General features: G+C 37.5%; 1 protein-coding gene across 2 annotated transcripts in view; it reads right to left on the bottom strand.

Annotated features, from left to right (window-relative positions):
* Positions 1-1654, bottom strand: part of LOC110335907 (olfactory receptor 10C1-like) — a 7032-nt gene extending 5378 nt beyond the window's left edge. For both annotated transcript variants that reach the window (XM_021218341.1, XM_029531503.1), the window contains exon 1: positions 1647-1654. The gene's annotated coding sequence lies outside the window, so the exon portion shown is untranslated. The remainder of the gene's footprint in view (positions 1-1646) is intronic.
* Positions 1655-12351: the final 10697 nt, after the last annotated feature.

The following is a 12351-nucleotide window of genomic DNA, read 5'->3' as shown; positions in this document are numbered from 1 at the left end:
AGATAGATAGATAGATAGATAGATAGATAGATAGATAGATAGATAGATAGATAGAGGTTATTGTATTCACACAATGATATATATGAGATTTCCACATTCTTGAAAACAATGATTATAAATATAGATTACTGCTATCCTCTGTGCTCAGAGATCTGATTCTCTCACTCTCCCCAGGAGACATTGGAGTTTTTTTCTCACTGAAGAGTGTCAGGAAGCAGTCTGAGTCTCCTCTTGAGTGTCAGACTGGACAGCTCTGTCAGAGTTTGCAGACAAATGCAGATTTGGAAGGAAAATAAGTAAATGTAATTGGGGAACAATTAGGAAATAAATGTAATGAATGATGCAGTTTAATGATAAGTGCTCTTGTATGCTGTCTTTATCCTCTGATATGAAATGAAATGTAATATTATAATTTATTACTTGGTCATTAGATAATATTAATAAATATTATTAAAGTTTTTTTTATTTTCCAAGCATTGTTTAAAATAATGAAAACTACATAATTATTTTTCATGTCATTTTCATTTGATGAAACTTGTTCTATTCATTATAAATTATTTTGATTAATAAATTTGATACCTTTCTAGTTGTATGTGATTTTGGCTATGTTTCTCATTGTTTTATCAAAAATAAGTTCAAAAATAGATAAAAGTTGAATATTAATGTGCAATATATGAGTAAGGTACTAAATGCTTATTAGATAGAATAAAACAATAACTGAATATCTAAGGTTCCAATGATATAAAATAGGAATTATAGGGAGAACGATTGAGTCTCTTGAGTGGACATTCTCTTTGTCATCAGACTCTGCAGTGACTAAGCATAGTACCATCTATGGCAGCCCACATACAGTACATGTAATCTCAGCCTTAGACATTAGAATTTATATATTTTACATATAGTTTTTCTGAATTAAAGCATAATTGCTTTAAATTAATTTAAACTTAGATATTAGTAGTTATTATTCTGAGAATGAGACATGGAGCCAAGAGGATTTTCATTAGTTTTACAGGGAGTTGAACAATGTTATTTTTTTCTCCTTCATCGATCCTTGCTCCTAACAATGACAGAATAAGGGTTAATACATGAAGTGTCATAGCTCCATTTAGTTTGAGAACTATCTTGGTTTCTTTTGTATCTAGGTGCATCCATAACTAAGTCTGGACAATAGGATAAAAACTACAATTAGTTAAATTATACCATATTTGTTGATAGTCTGTCCCATTTCCTATGCTACTGAAGTCTTTTATTTTTCTTTTTTTTTTTAGTAAAACCTTATTTGTGGTGAACAGTCTTACAAATCATAAGCTAGGGCTTGAGAAAAGTTTCATCAGGGAAAACTGCAGAGGGTTTACATTCTACCCTAGCACCTATATCCAGCTCTAGGAAATGTTGCTTCTGGACTGTCTCTCTCTCTCTCTCTCTCTCTCTCTCTCTCTTTCTCTCCCTCTCTCTTTCTCTCTCGCTCTCTCCTTCAAGTTTATTAACTTAAAAGGAGGGTCATACTCCTATCAGAGGTATTTGTATACACCTGTAATCCTAGCATTTGGAGAGCCAAAGATGAAAATTTGATTAGGAGTCAAGACCATCCTCACCTATGTAAGATGTTATAGTAATCATATTGTGATGTATGTCGTAATGAACACCTTTAATCCCAGCACTGCACAGACAAAATTAGGTGGATGTCTGTGACTTCAATCAAGCATAATCTACAGATCAAGTTCCAGGAAAGCCATGACTACATAGAAAATCTATCTCCAAAAATTAAAAAAGGAAAAAAAAGTCTGATGAGATTTTGAAGAGAATAGCAAGGAACATATAATTTAATTTGAATATTCCTTGTGCAAACTTGATAAAGTACATTTGCTCCTGGAGTCTTGCTACATGTCTCTTTTTGCTACTCTGCCTAAGCTCCAGCATCGGGTCCCACTACAAGCCCCTACTCAGTTTCCCTTGAATCTATGAATAAAAGACACACACATAGTTGTTCATTTTCAACTTGCCTTCTTGGTACAATTGTTGGGTACTACTACCTCCCACCTGGAAAAACATGCCCTTATTATTACTCTTAGCTCTGCACCTCCCACCTGCCCTAAACTTTAGTGGCTATTTCTATCTAGCTTATGTAGGAGCAGCCTATGTAGCCACTCCATTTTGAGATCTCACAGGACTCTTCAACCCTTCCTCATCAGAAGCCTGAGAAACTCTCTCTCCTTCCTTGCCTATCCCTTTTGCTCCAGGGACCACCTTCTGCCCAGCATTTGTCCTCAGCAGTTGTGCCATGACTTTCTTTGCTGACAGATCAAGAACCAATTGGGGAACAGGACCTTAGCATCAGAGCTGCTCCTACAGAGTCTTATTCAGAAAGTATTCATCTATGACTTATGCCTTACTTTCTCTTCTAGTAGTATCAGGATATCTGACCTTGTGTTCAGGTCTCTGATCCATATGAAATTGTGTTTTGTGCAGCATAAAATATAAAGATTGAATTCCACTTTTTTCTGCATTATAAAGTCCAGTCTCTACAATAGCATTTGTTAAAGATTCTGTCTTTCTTTTGGTGCACTTATACTTCATATCTTTGTAAATTAACCAAGTGGGTATAGGAGTATGGTCTTATAGCTGAGTCTTCAGTTCTATTCCATTTTTATCTGTCTGGCATTTTTCTAGTATCATGATGCTTTCATTATTATAGCTCTGTAGTATAATGTGAAATAAGTTATGAAGATATTTCACTTTTATGGAACTCCTTTGGCTAATCTCATTCTTTTGTATCTCTATAAAAAAACGTTAGGATTTGTTTTCTGTCTGTAAAGAATGACACTGTGATTTTGATTGTAGTCTCATTGGATTTACAGATTGCTCTTGTAAGGTTCCTATTTTTCACAGTATTGATTCTTTGAATCTATGAACATGGAAAGAAAGCCTTACACTGTCTACTGTCTTCTTTAATTTCTTGCTGTAGAGCCTTAACAGGACTTTCATCTTGTTGATTAGGTTTATTTCCATGTATTATTTTTTTAGGGATGATTGTGCATGGGATTGTTTTCCTGACTTCTATTTCAATTTTTTTTTTTTTTAGTACAGAAGTAAGCTAGTGGTTTTTGTATGTTATTTTTGTGTTCTGAAACTTTGCTGAAAGTTTTTGTAAATGATATAGGGGTTTTGGTAGAAAGCTACTGTAAAGCAAAGGAAACTGTGGAGGAAATGAATATGTAGCCCACAGAACGTGAGAACATTCTTGTCATCTACTCAGGAGACAGATGATTAGTGTTTAGAACCTGGTTCCTCTTCTTTCCTAATACTGCCACTCTTTAATACAGTTCATCATGCTGTAGTGACCCCCCCCCCATCCATAACTATTTTTTTTCTACTTCATGTCTATAATTCTGCTGTTTTTATAAGATTTAGTGCAAATATCTGATATGCAGAATAGCTGATATGCAACCTTCAAGAGGGTCAAACACACAGACTGAGAACCACTAGTCTAGGACATACAAAGAACTAAAAATAAAAGACTAAACACTAAGATGACAATGTGCTACTGCCCCCAATGTCTTGCCTATCATCTTCCCCTGGGACTTACTTAGCATTGGCAAACTGTGCCCTGTCCCTTGCACTCCATTTTCTGACACAACTACACTTAAATTCCTGAGGACCTGCCTGCACCAGGGACATCTAACTCTGCATGCATCCCCAGATGCCTACTGTCATCAGGGAAAAGCAGGTGAGGCCTCTCTCCATATTATCCTGTCTGCCATGATCCACCTGGAGCACACCTAGCAACAGTGAGCTGTGCCCTTTCCCCTGAGCTCCATCTGCTAACCCATAGCTCTGGCTCCATTCCTGGAGACCTATAAGCACCAGAGACCTCCAGGTGAGAACTCTCCAACCCCCATCTATGATTTGCCACAGCATTAGTGAGACCTACTCCCTGCACACTATGTTCTGTCCAACAGCTCTCCTAACATCCATGGAGGCCTATAGCACCAGGGACATCCAGATAAGACCCTTGCCTCTACCCCAAGTCTCTGCCTGTTGCTTCTCCCCTGGAGCAGACCCAGTAGCTTTGAGTTGTGCCCTATCCCTTGCACTTTTATTTCCTGTTACTCACTTGGCCTGCAATCTCTGAGGCCTGCAGGCACCTGAAACAACCAGGTAATACCCTTCCCTTGAAATCCCCTGCCTGCCAAGTCCCCCTAAAGCACAACCAACAGCTATAAACTGCAATCAATCTCCTGTGTTCCATTTTCCAGTGCACAACTCTTCCTGGATTCCTGGAGAGCTTCCTACAATAGAGACAACCAGATGGCTAAAGGTCAGTGTAAGAACAATCAACAAGAGTCAATCATACCACTAGATCCTTTCAAGTACTCTAACCTGGATAATAGAGCTGTGCACAAGAAAGGCTTATAAAGCTGACAGAGGCCCTTAAAGAGAAAATGGATAAATTCCTTAAAGAAATACAGGAAAGTACAATCAAACAGGTGAAGGAGATAAATAAAATTGTTCATGACCTGAAAGTGGAAATAGCAACAATAAACAAAACACAAACTGAGAGAATCATGGAGTTGGAGAACCTAGGCAAGAAAAAAGGAACAACAGATGAAAGCATCATTAACAGAATACTAGTGGTGGAAGAGAGGATCTCAGGTGATGAAAATAAAATAGAAGAAATCAATACATTGTTCAAAGAAAATATTACTTCTACAAGTTTTTTACAGAAAACATCTAGGAATACTATTATAATAACCTTAGACACCAACCTAAGAGTAATCAAAATAGAAGATGATTCTCAGTGCAAAGACCTAGAAATTTTTTTCATAAAAATCATATAAGAAAACATTTCTATCCTAAAGAAAGAGATACCTACAAAAATATAAGAAGCTAATTGTTGGGAACTAAAAAGGGTGCCCAGGGGAAGAGAGGGAGGAAGAGACCAACACCCCACCATAGTTTTACCTATACTCTGGTCAGTCAGGCATAGGAGGGCTGCCTTACACTTTCCTCTAAGTACCAGGTGGGCATTTAAGCCTTTGACCCACTCTTCTGGGGGTGGCCAAGGGGAAGCTCTACTGGCTAATTTTGTGTCAACTTGACACAGCTGGAATTATCACAGAGAAAGGAGCTTCAGTTGGGGAAATGCCTCCATGAGATCCAACTGCAGGGCATGTTCTCAATTAGTGACCAAGTGGGGAGGGCCCCTTGAGGGTGGGATGTAGTCTTGGGTTCTATAAGAGAGCAGGCTGAGCAAGCCAGGGGAAGCAAGCCAGTAAAGAACATCCCTCCGTGGCCTCTGCATCAGCTCCTGCTTTCTGACCTGCTGGAGTTCCAGTCCTGCATCCTTTAGTGATCAACAGCAGTATGGAAATGTAAGCCAAATAAACCCTTTCCTCCCCAACTTGCTTCTTGGTCATGATGTTTGTGCAGGAATAGAAACCCTGACTAAGACAGAAGCCCTACCTGGGAGCACAGGAGCTACTTTTCTAAATCCACAGGGAGCTCAGGTGCTACTTTGCTAATGCCCAGCTTATAGGAAAGAGGGAATGGGGAAGAGAGGTTCCCAACACTGCCAAGAGTGATGACAGCAGATCTCAATGAGCAGAGACTCTCTACAGTTTTAGTGGTTTATTGTAGAAAGGCAGTGGGAAAGAGAGAAGGTAGGAAAGAGAGAGTGGAAAGGCTAGAGAGAAAGAGAGTAAGAGAGAGAGAGGAGAGGAGAGGAGAGGAGAGGAGAGGAGAGGAGAGGAGAGGTGAAGACAAAGTGAGAGGAGAGAGGAGAGAGAGAAGAAAAGAAAAAGAGAGAGAATAAATTCAAAACAAAGAGAACAGTAGACAGACTCAACAAAACAAAGAGAGAGCTGGTTCTTTCAGAAAATCAGCAAGAGAGGCAAACCCTTGGCCAAACTAAATAAAAGGCAAAGAAAAATGTATAAAGTAATAAAATCAAAAGTAAAAAGGTGGATATAACACCAGACATGGAATAAATTCAAAGAATTATTAGGTCTTACTTCAAAAAACATGTACTTAAAATTTTGAAAAATTTAAATGAAATAGACAGTGTTCTTGATAAATACCACTTACCCAAGCTAAATCAAGATCATGTAAACAACTTAAGTAGGCCTATAACCTCTAAGGAAATAGGAGCAGTCATTAAAAATATCTCCTAACCAACATAGAATAAAATAAAAAATAAAAACACACTGCCAGATACTTTTAGTACAGAATTCTATCAGAATTTCAACGAAGAGTTGATAGCAATACTCCTCAAAATATTCCACAAATAGAAACATAAGGAACACTGACAAATTCATTCTATTATAGCACAATCACCCTGATACCTAAACCACACAAACACTTAAGCAAGGATGAAATTTCAGGACAATTTCCCGAATGAATATTGATGCAAAAAGGCTCAATAAATCACTGGCAAACTGAATTCAACACTACATCAAAAACCATTATCCGCCATGATCAAGTAGGCTTCATCCTACAGATGCAGGGATATTTAAAATATAAAAATCCATTAATGTAGCCCATCATGTAATGAAACTGAACAAAAGAAAACCACATGGTCACATCATTAGATGTAGAAAAATCCTTTGAAAAAACTCTAACACCTCTTCATGATAAAAGTCTTGGAGAGATAATGGATACAAGGCACAATAAAGGCAATGTACAGCAAGCTGATAGCCAACATCAAATTAAAAGAAGAGAAACTTAGCTAGAGCAATAAGACAACTAAAGAACATCAAGGGGATACAAATTGGAAAGGGAGAGGTCAAAATATCACTATTTATAGATGATATGATAGTATATATAAGAGACTCCTAAGTCCTTCCAGAAAACACCTACAGCTAATAAACACCTTCAGCAAAGTGGCTTGAAAAAAATTACTCAAATAACTCAGTAGCCAATGTATATACAAAGAATAAATGGGCTGAGAAAAATAGGAAAACAACATCCTTCACAATTGTCAAAAATAGTATAAAATATTGTGTTGTAACTGTAACAAAGGAAGTAAAAAACTTATATAACAAGAACTTTCAGTTTTTGTAAAAAGAAATTGAAGAAGATATTAGAAGATGGAACGATCTCCCATGCTCATGGTTTGGTATGGTTAACTTAGAAAAAAATGATCATTTTACCAAAACGAATATGCAGACTCGACAAAATTCCCATCAAAATTATAACACAACTCTTACAGACCTTGACAGAACAATTCTCAATATCATATGGAAGAATAAATGTCCCAGGATTACTAAGTCAATCCTGTAAAATAATAATAATAAAAAAAACAACTTCTGGACGTATCAATATTCCCAATTTTTAAGCTGTACTGCAGAGCATCAGCAAAAACAAAACAAAACAAAACAAAACAAACAAAGAAAAAAACCAGAAATGTTGATCAATGGAAATGAATCAAAGACGCAGGAGAAAACACAAACACCTATGGACACTTGATTTTTGACAAAAAAAAAAAAAAAAAAAAAAAAAAAAAAAAAAAGTATACAATGGAAAAAAGGAAACATCTTCAACAAATGATGCTGGATTAACTGGATATCAGCATGTAGAAGAATGAAAATAGATTTACATCTATCAAGTCCAAGTGGATCACAGAACTCAGTATAAGACAAGTTATTCTACATATGAGAGAATAGAAAGTAGGTAATGATAACCTTGAATGCATTGACACAGGAGACAACTTCATCAACAGCTGAGGAACTAAAATCAACAATAAATGGGACCTCATGAAACTAAAAAGCTTGTATAAAATGAAGAACACCATCAAAAGAACAAAGCAGCAGCCTACAGATTGGGTAAAGACATTCAATAACCTTACATCTGACACAAGGCTTATATCCAAAAGGGAGAAAGAACTTGAGAATAGATATCAACAAATCAAATATCCCAGTTAAAAATGGTGTACAGATCTAAACAGAGAATTCTTAACTAAAGAAGCTCTAATTACTAAGAAGGATTTAATGAAATGGTCAATATCCCTAGTCATCAGGAAAACAGGTATCAAAATGACTATGAGATTTCATTTTATACCAGTAATAATGGCCAAGAGCAAAAGCTCTAGTGACTTCACATGCTGATGAGGATGTTGACCATTGGGAAACAACCTCCAAAGTTGGTCGAACTGAAAACTTGTACAACCAATTTGGAAGTCAATTTGGAGGTTTCTCAGAAAATCAGCAATAATTCTACCTCAAGGACACTTGCTAAGCTATGCTCATAGTGGAATCATTTTAGCCAGAAACTTACAATACACAAGATGTTCCTCAACCAATAAATGGATAAAGAAATATGTGGTACATATACACAATGGATTATTACTCAGCTGTTAAAAACAATGATATAATGAAAATCTCAGGCAAATTGATAGAACTAGAAAAGATCATTTCAATGCTATAATATAGACCCAGAAATACAAGTGTGGCATGTCCTCAGATACGAGTGGATATTACCCATAAAGAACATGATAACAGTGCTACAACACACAGATCCAAAGAAGCCAACTAACACAGAGAAATACTGTGATCTCACTGAGAAGGGGAAATAGAATAGATGTTGGAAGTAGATGGAGAGAGGAAACAGGGTGGCAGAAGGTGTGGATGGAGAACAGAAGGCTTAAACACTGGGGAAGGTGGAAGGAGAGAGAACTGAGAAAGAGAACTGAAGTGAGCATCCCTGGGACGAACTGGAGACCTAGGTTAATGGAAACACCCACCCAGAAATCTATGAGGATGACCCTAGCAATAGAGACTACTATTGCTACTAAGACTACTAGCAATAGAGAATGTGTAACTTGAAATGGCCACCTCTTGTAACTAGAAGAGAATTCCAATGGAATGGAATGAATGAGGCTACCTACCCACCCAAAAACTTTAACCCAATATTTTTCTTGCCTACAACATGTACAGGGATAATGATGGAACCAAAATTGAGCTAATGGCCAACCAATGACAGGCCCAATTTGACATCTATGCCACGTGAGAGAGCCTACCCTGTTGGGAGCCATTTTTGCCTACTTCTATGAAAGCTTGCCTGTCAGAAAAAGTCAAGGCATATGAACATCTGCTGCCAGATTTCCTGTCCTGCTTATAATAGCAGATCCTGGCATGAATATAACAAAAAAGGGAGCTTTCATAACTGATTGTGAGGGCATGACCTAATGAGGCCACTTTCAAGTTTTGAGTTTTCTCAAAGAACATACACAGAACTGCCATATGGCCTAGATGTATCACTCCTGAGGCAATGTTTGATGGACTTTATAGCCTACTACAGAGACACTCATACATCTATGTTATTTAATGCTACATTTATAATAGAAAGTAGAATCATCCTAGATGCCCATCAGCAAATGAATGGATATGAAAATTACACAATGAAATATTCAGCTATAAAGAAAACAAATATCATGAAAGCAACAGGTAAATAGATGGAATGGCAAAATTTATACCAAGGTGGCTTACTTAGGCAAGAAAACCAAAGTCTGTAATTTCTCTTTCATGTGTGGATTCTAGCAAAAAAAAAAAATTTATGTTGTGCATTTTACTTGGAGCACACATGGAAGCCAGAAAATCAGAAATGGGTCTCTTTTGTGACAACAACCTGTTATTGCAGGAGAATAGTATATTATAGTAACACGATGATAGAGGGATAGAAAAGATTAAGCAGGAAGGAGTTTGGGAGTTTGAAAGAAAATAGGTTGGATGGCTCACAAAAAAGAACATATAAGACACATGGAAACCTGCTATTTCATAACTCAATTTAAAATAATGTGAGGGTCGTGTAAAATGAAAGAAAAGGAAGTGTGCTGGGGTAAAGGATTAAGTACAGATGGAGGTAAGGAAGGGAAAGTTGAAGTGATTGTGGGTGGGTTAAATAGAAGAGTTGAAATGGAATTATCCTGCATGACAGACACTGTTACTCTCCAGAGATAAGAGTTTTTAAATAAAAAATGCATTACAAGGCACAGGATATCTCCCTACATGAGCAGTCTCTGGATGGCCTTTCCTTCAGTTGCTACTCCACTCCTTATCCCTGTATTTCCTTTAGACAGGAGCAACTCTGGGTTAAAGTTTTGGAGATGGGTGCATGGCCCCATCCCTCAACCAGGGAGCCATGCCTAATCTCTGGATATGGTCTCAACAGTTTAAACTGAGGTTCCTTCACTTAAGACTCTAAAGTGTGTCAAGCTGACATAAAATTAGGCCACACAATTGCTCTAGCATATCTTGCAGACAGAGCACCATTATAGATCAAAGAGCTTGTGGCTGGTTTAGTGTTTATGTTTCTCTTTTGATGGTGTACAGAGAACATTCCTATAGCAAAGACTCAAGCACATAGGGGTAAAGATTCTATGTAAGCATCTGTTCAACTTCTTGTTAAGTGAACTGTGTGTATATTGTCTTCAGAAATGAGGCCTTGCTGTCATTTGAGGAGATTAACATATAGTCTGGGCAACAGTCAAGGTTATTTGGAAATTCCCATGGGACACCTTTAACCAACAACTCAATTAGACATAACCAATCCTATTACTGGAAACTTTGTTTAGTGACAAGAGATGGCCATCTGGGCTCTTTCTCCCTGATGATTTGTTAATATAATTAGATAACTATGATATATGCATACACTTGGGAAGCTACTAATGTATTAGGTTTTTGAGACCTATATATGGGGTTCCCAAATGTCCATCAATTTTACCTGTCTTTCCCCATGTTTCTTCCCTCATCTCTCTCTCTCTCTTCATTCCCCCCTCCACTCAATCCTCCTTTTTTTATTTATTATTTCTTTAGCTGGGGTATCCATTTCTTCAATCATGCCTTCTGAAATTCTCTCTTCCATCACTCTTGTATTCTGTTAGTGATTTTTGACTCTGAACTTCCTTTCTGTGTTCCTAATTTTTTCATGTGCTGATTTCCTCATTTTAGATTTTTTATATTTACTCTATGTACACTTTCAGCTCTTGAACTAGTTCACTCATTTTCTTCAACTGTGTGTATTTTCACAGATTTCTTGAAGAGATTTAATCATTTTTCCCTTTAAGGACATCTATACTATTCATAAATGCGATTTTAAATTCTTTTCTTGTGGTTCAGCTACACTGCAATACTCAAGGCCTTCTCTACTACAGTTGCTATACTGTAGAAACATATTTTCTTGGCATTTTTTGTGTGTTTTGCAATAATTTGTAATTCCATGAAAGATTGTAATTCTGGGTGCTTACACCTGGTCTAGTATGTGCTGGATGGATTCTTTGTTGCTTGGTTTCTGTTTCCCTCTCTGGTCCTTAGAAGAGTGTGGTGGCTCTGTTTTTTCCAAGTAAGAAAATCTTCTGTGATCCTAATATGTGTGGCTACCACATGTTTAAGGTAAAATATGTTTCTAGGTTTTTGGAGCTGACACTTATGAAGGGGCATGGTCTTGGAGGAGGGAAAGGGCCCAAAAAAGGGAAGAAAGAATGCTGTTCTACCTGCATAGGCTTAGTCTCCTAGGAACACGGACAGAGCATGAGGAGAGGTTAAAACATAGTCTGCTACATAGCTGGGAATGAGATAGGTGATTGGCTTTGGGCACAATGATGGAGTGTGAACATCTGAACTTCAACTACCTCCTTCACTGGCCTATTTGGATCACAGTCAGGCTAGGTTTGCATAGTCCCAGAAAAAAAAAAAACAAACAGATGAACTTGGTCTAAGATTAAAAAGGTGAATATGGAGGAAGGTTAAGAAGATCATCTGCATGGTGTGCTGGAAATGGGGTCAGAACAGACATGATCTGCTACAGAGATGGGAGTGAGACTGAAGAATTGGATTTGGTGAAAAGGAGGGTTGAAATAAGAAAGCCTTGAAGATTCTCAGTTAGTTTATCCTCTTCCCTGGCAGGAGTGACTTGCAGAATCCCAGAGAATTCCTGATGATTTTGGAAGCTTGGTGGAATGAGCTGGGAAAAGGAAGGTTGGAGGTGTACATGATCTGTTGGAGTTAGGTGTCAGTAACTGTAGGACATGTTCTGATACAAAAATGGGATTGGGGAATTGAACTTGGAGAAACAAAGTGATATTTGTTGATTTGCAAAGATAGGGTTGAGAGTTGACAGTATTACATGATGACTCCCAGGAAATCATACTCCAGGAAACAACATCAGGGTGCATATCTGAATTTACTGTGCAATATACTTGCATATATACAGTGTTTTAGACAATCTAAAGTCTCCAAATCCTCAGCCAATTATATCTTGTTAAACCTTCAATATGCCCCAATAAAAGGTCTACCTGATGAGGTCACTCAGAAGAATCCGAGATTAGGTTAAAAAGGGGAGAAGGGGGAACATCATCCC

Source organism: Mus pahari, chromosome 18 (assembly GCF_900095145.1).
Source record: "Mus pahari chromosome 18, PAHARI_EIJ_v1.1, whole genome shotgun sequence".
Classification (NCBI taxonomy): Eukaryota; Metazoa; Chordata; class Mammalia; order Rodentia; family Muridae; genus Mus; species Mus pahari.
Note: the sequence above shows the minus strand (reverse complement) of the source record. Positions and strands in the feature narration are given on the sequence as shown.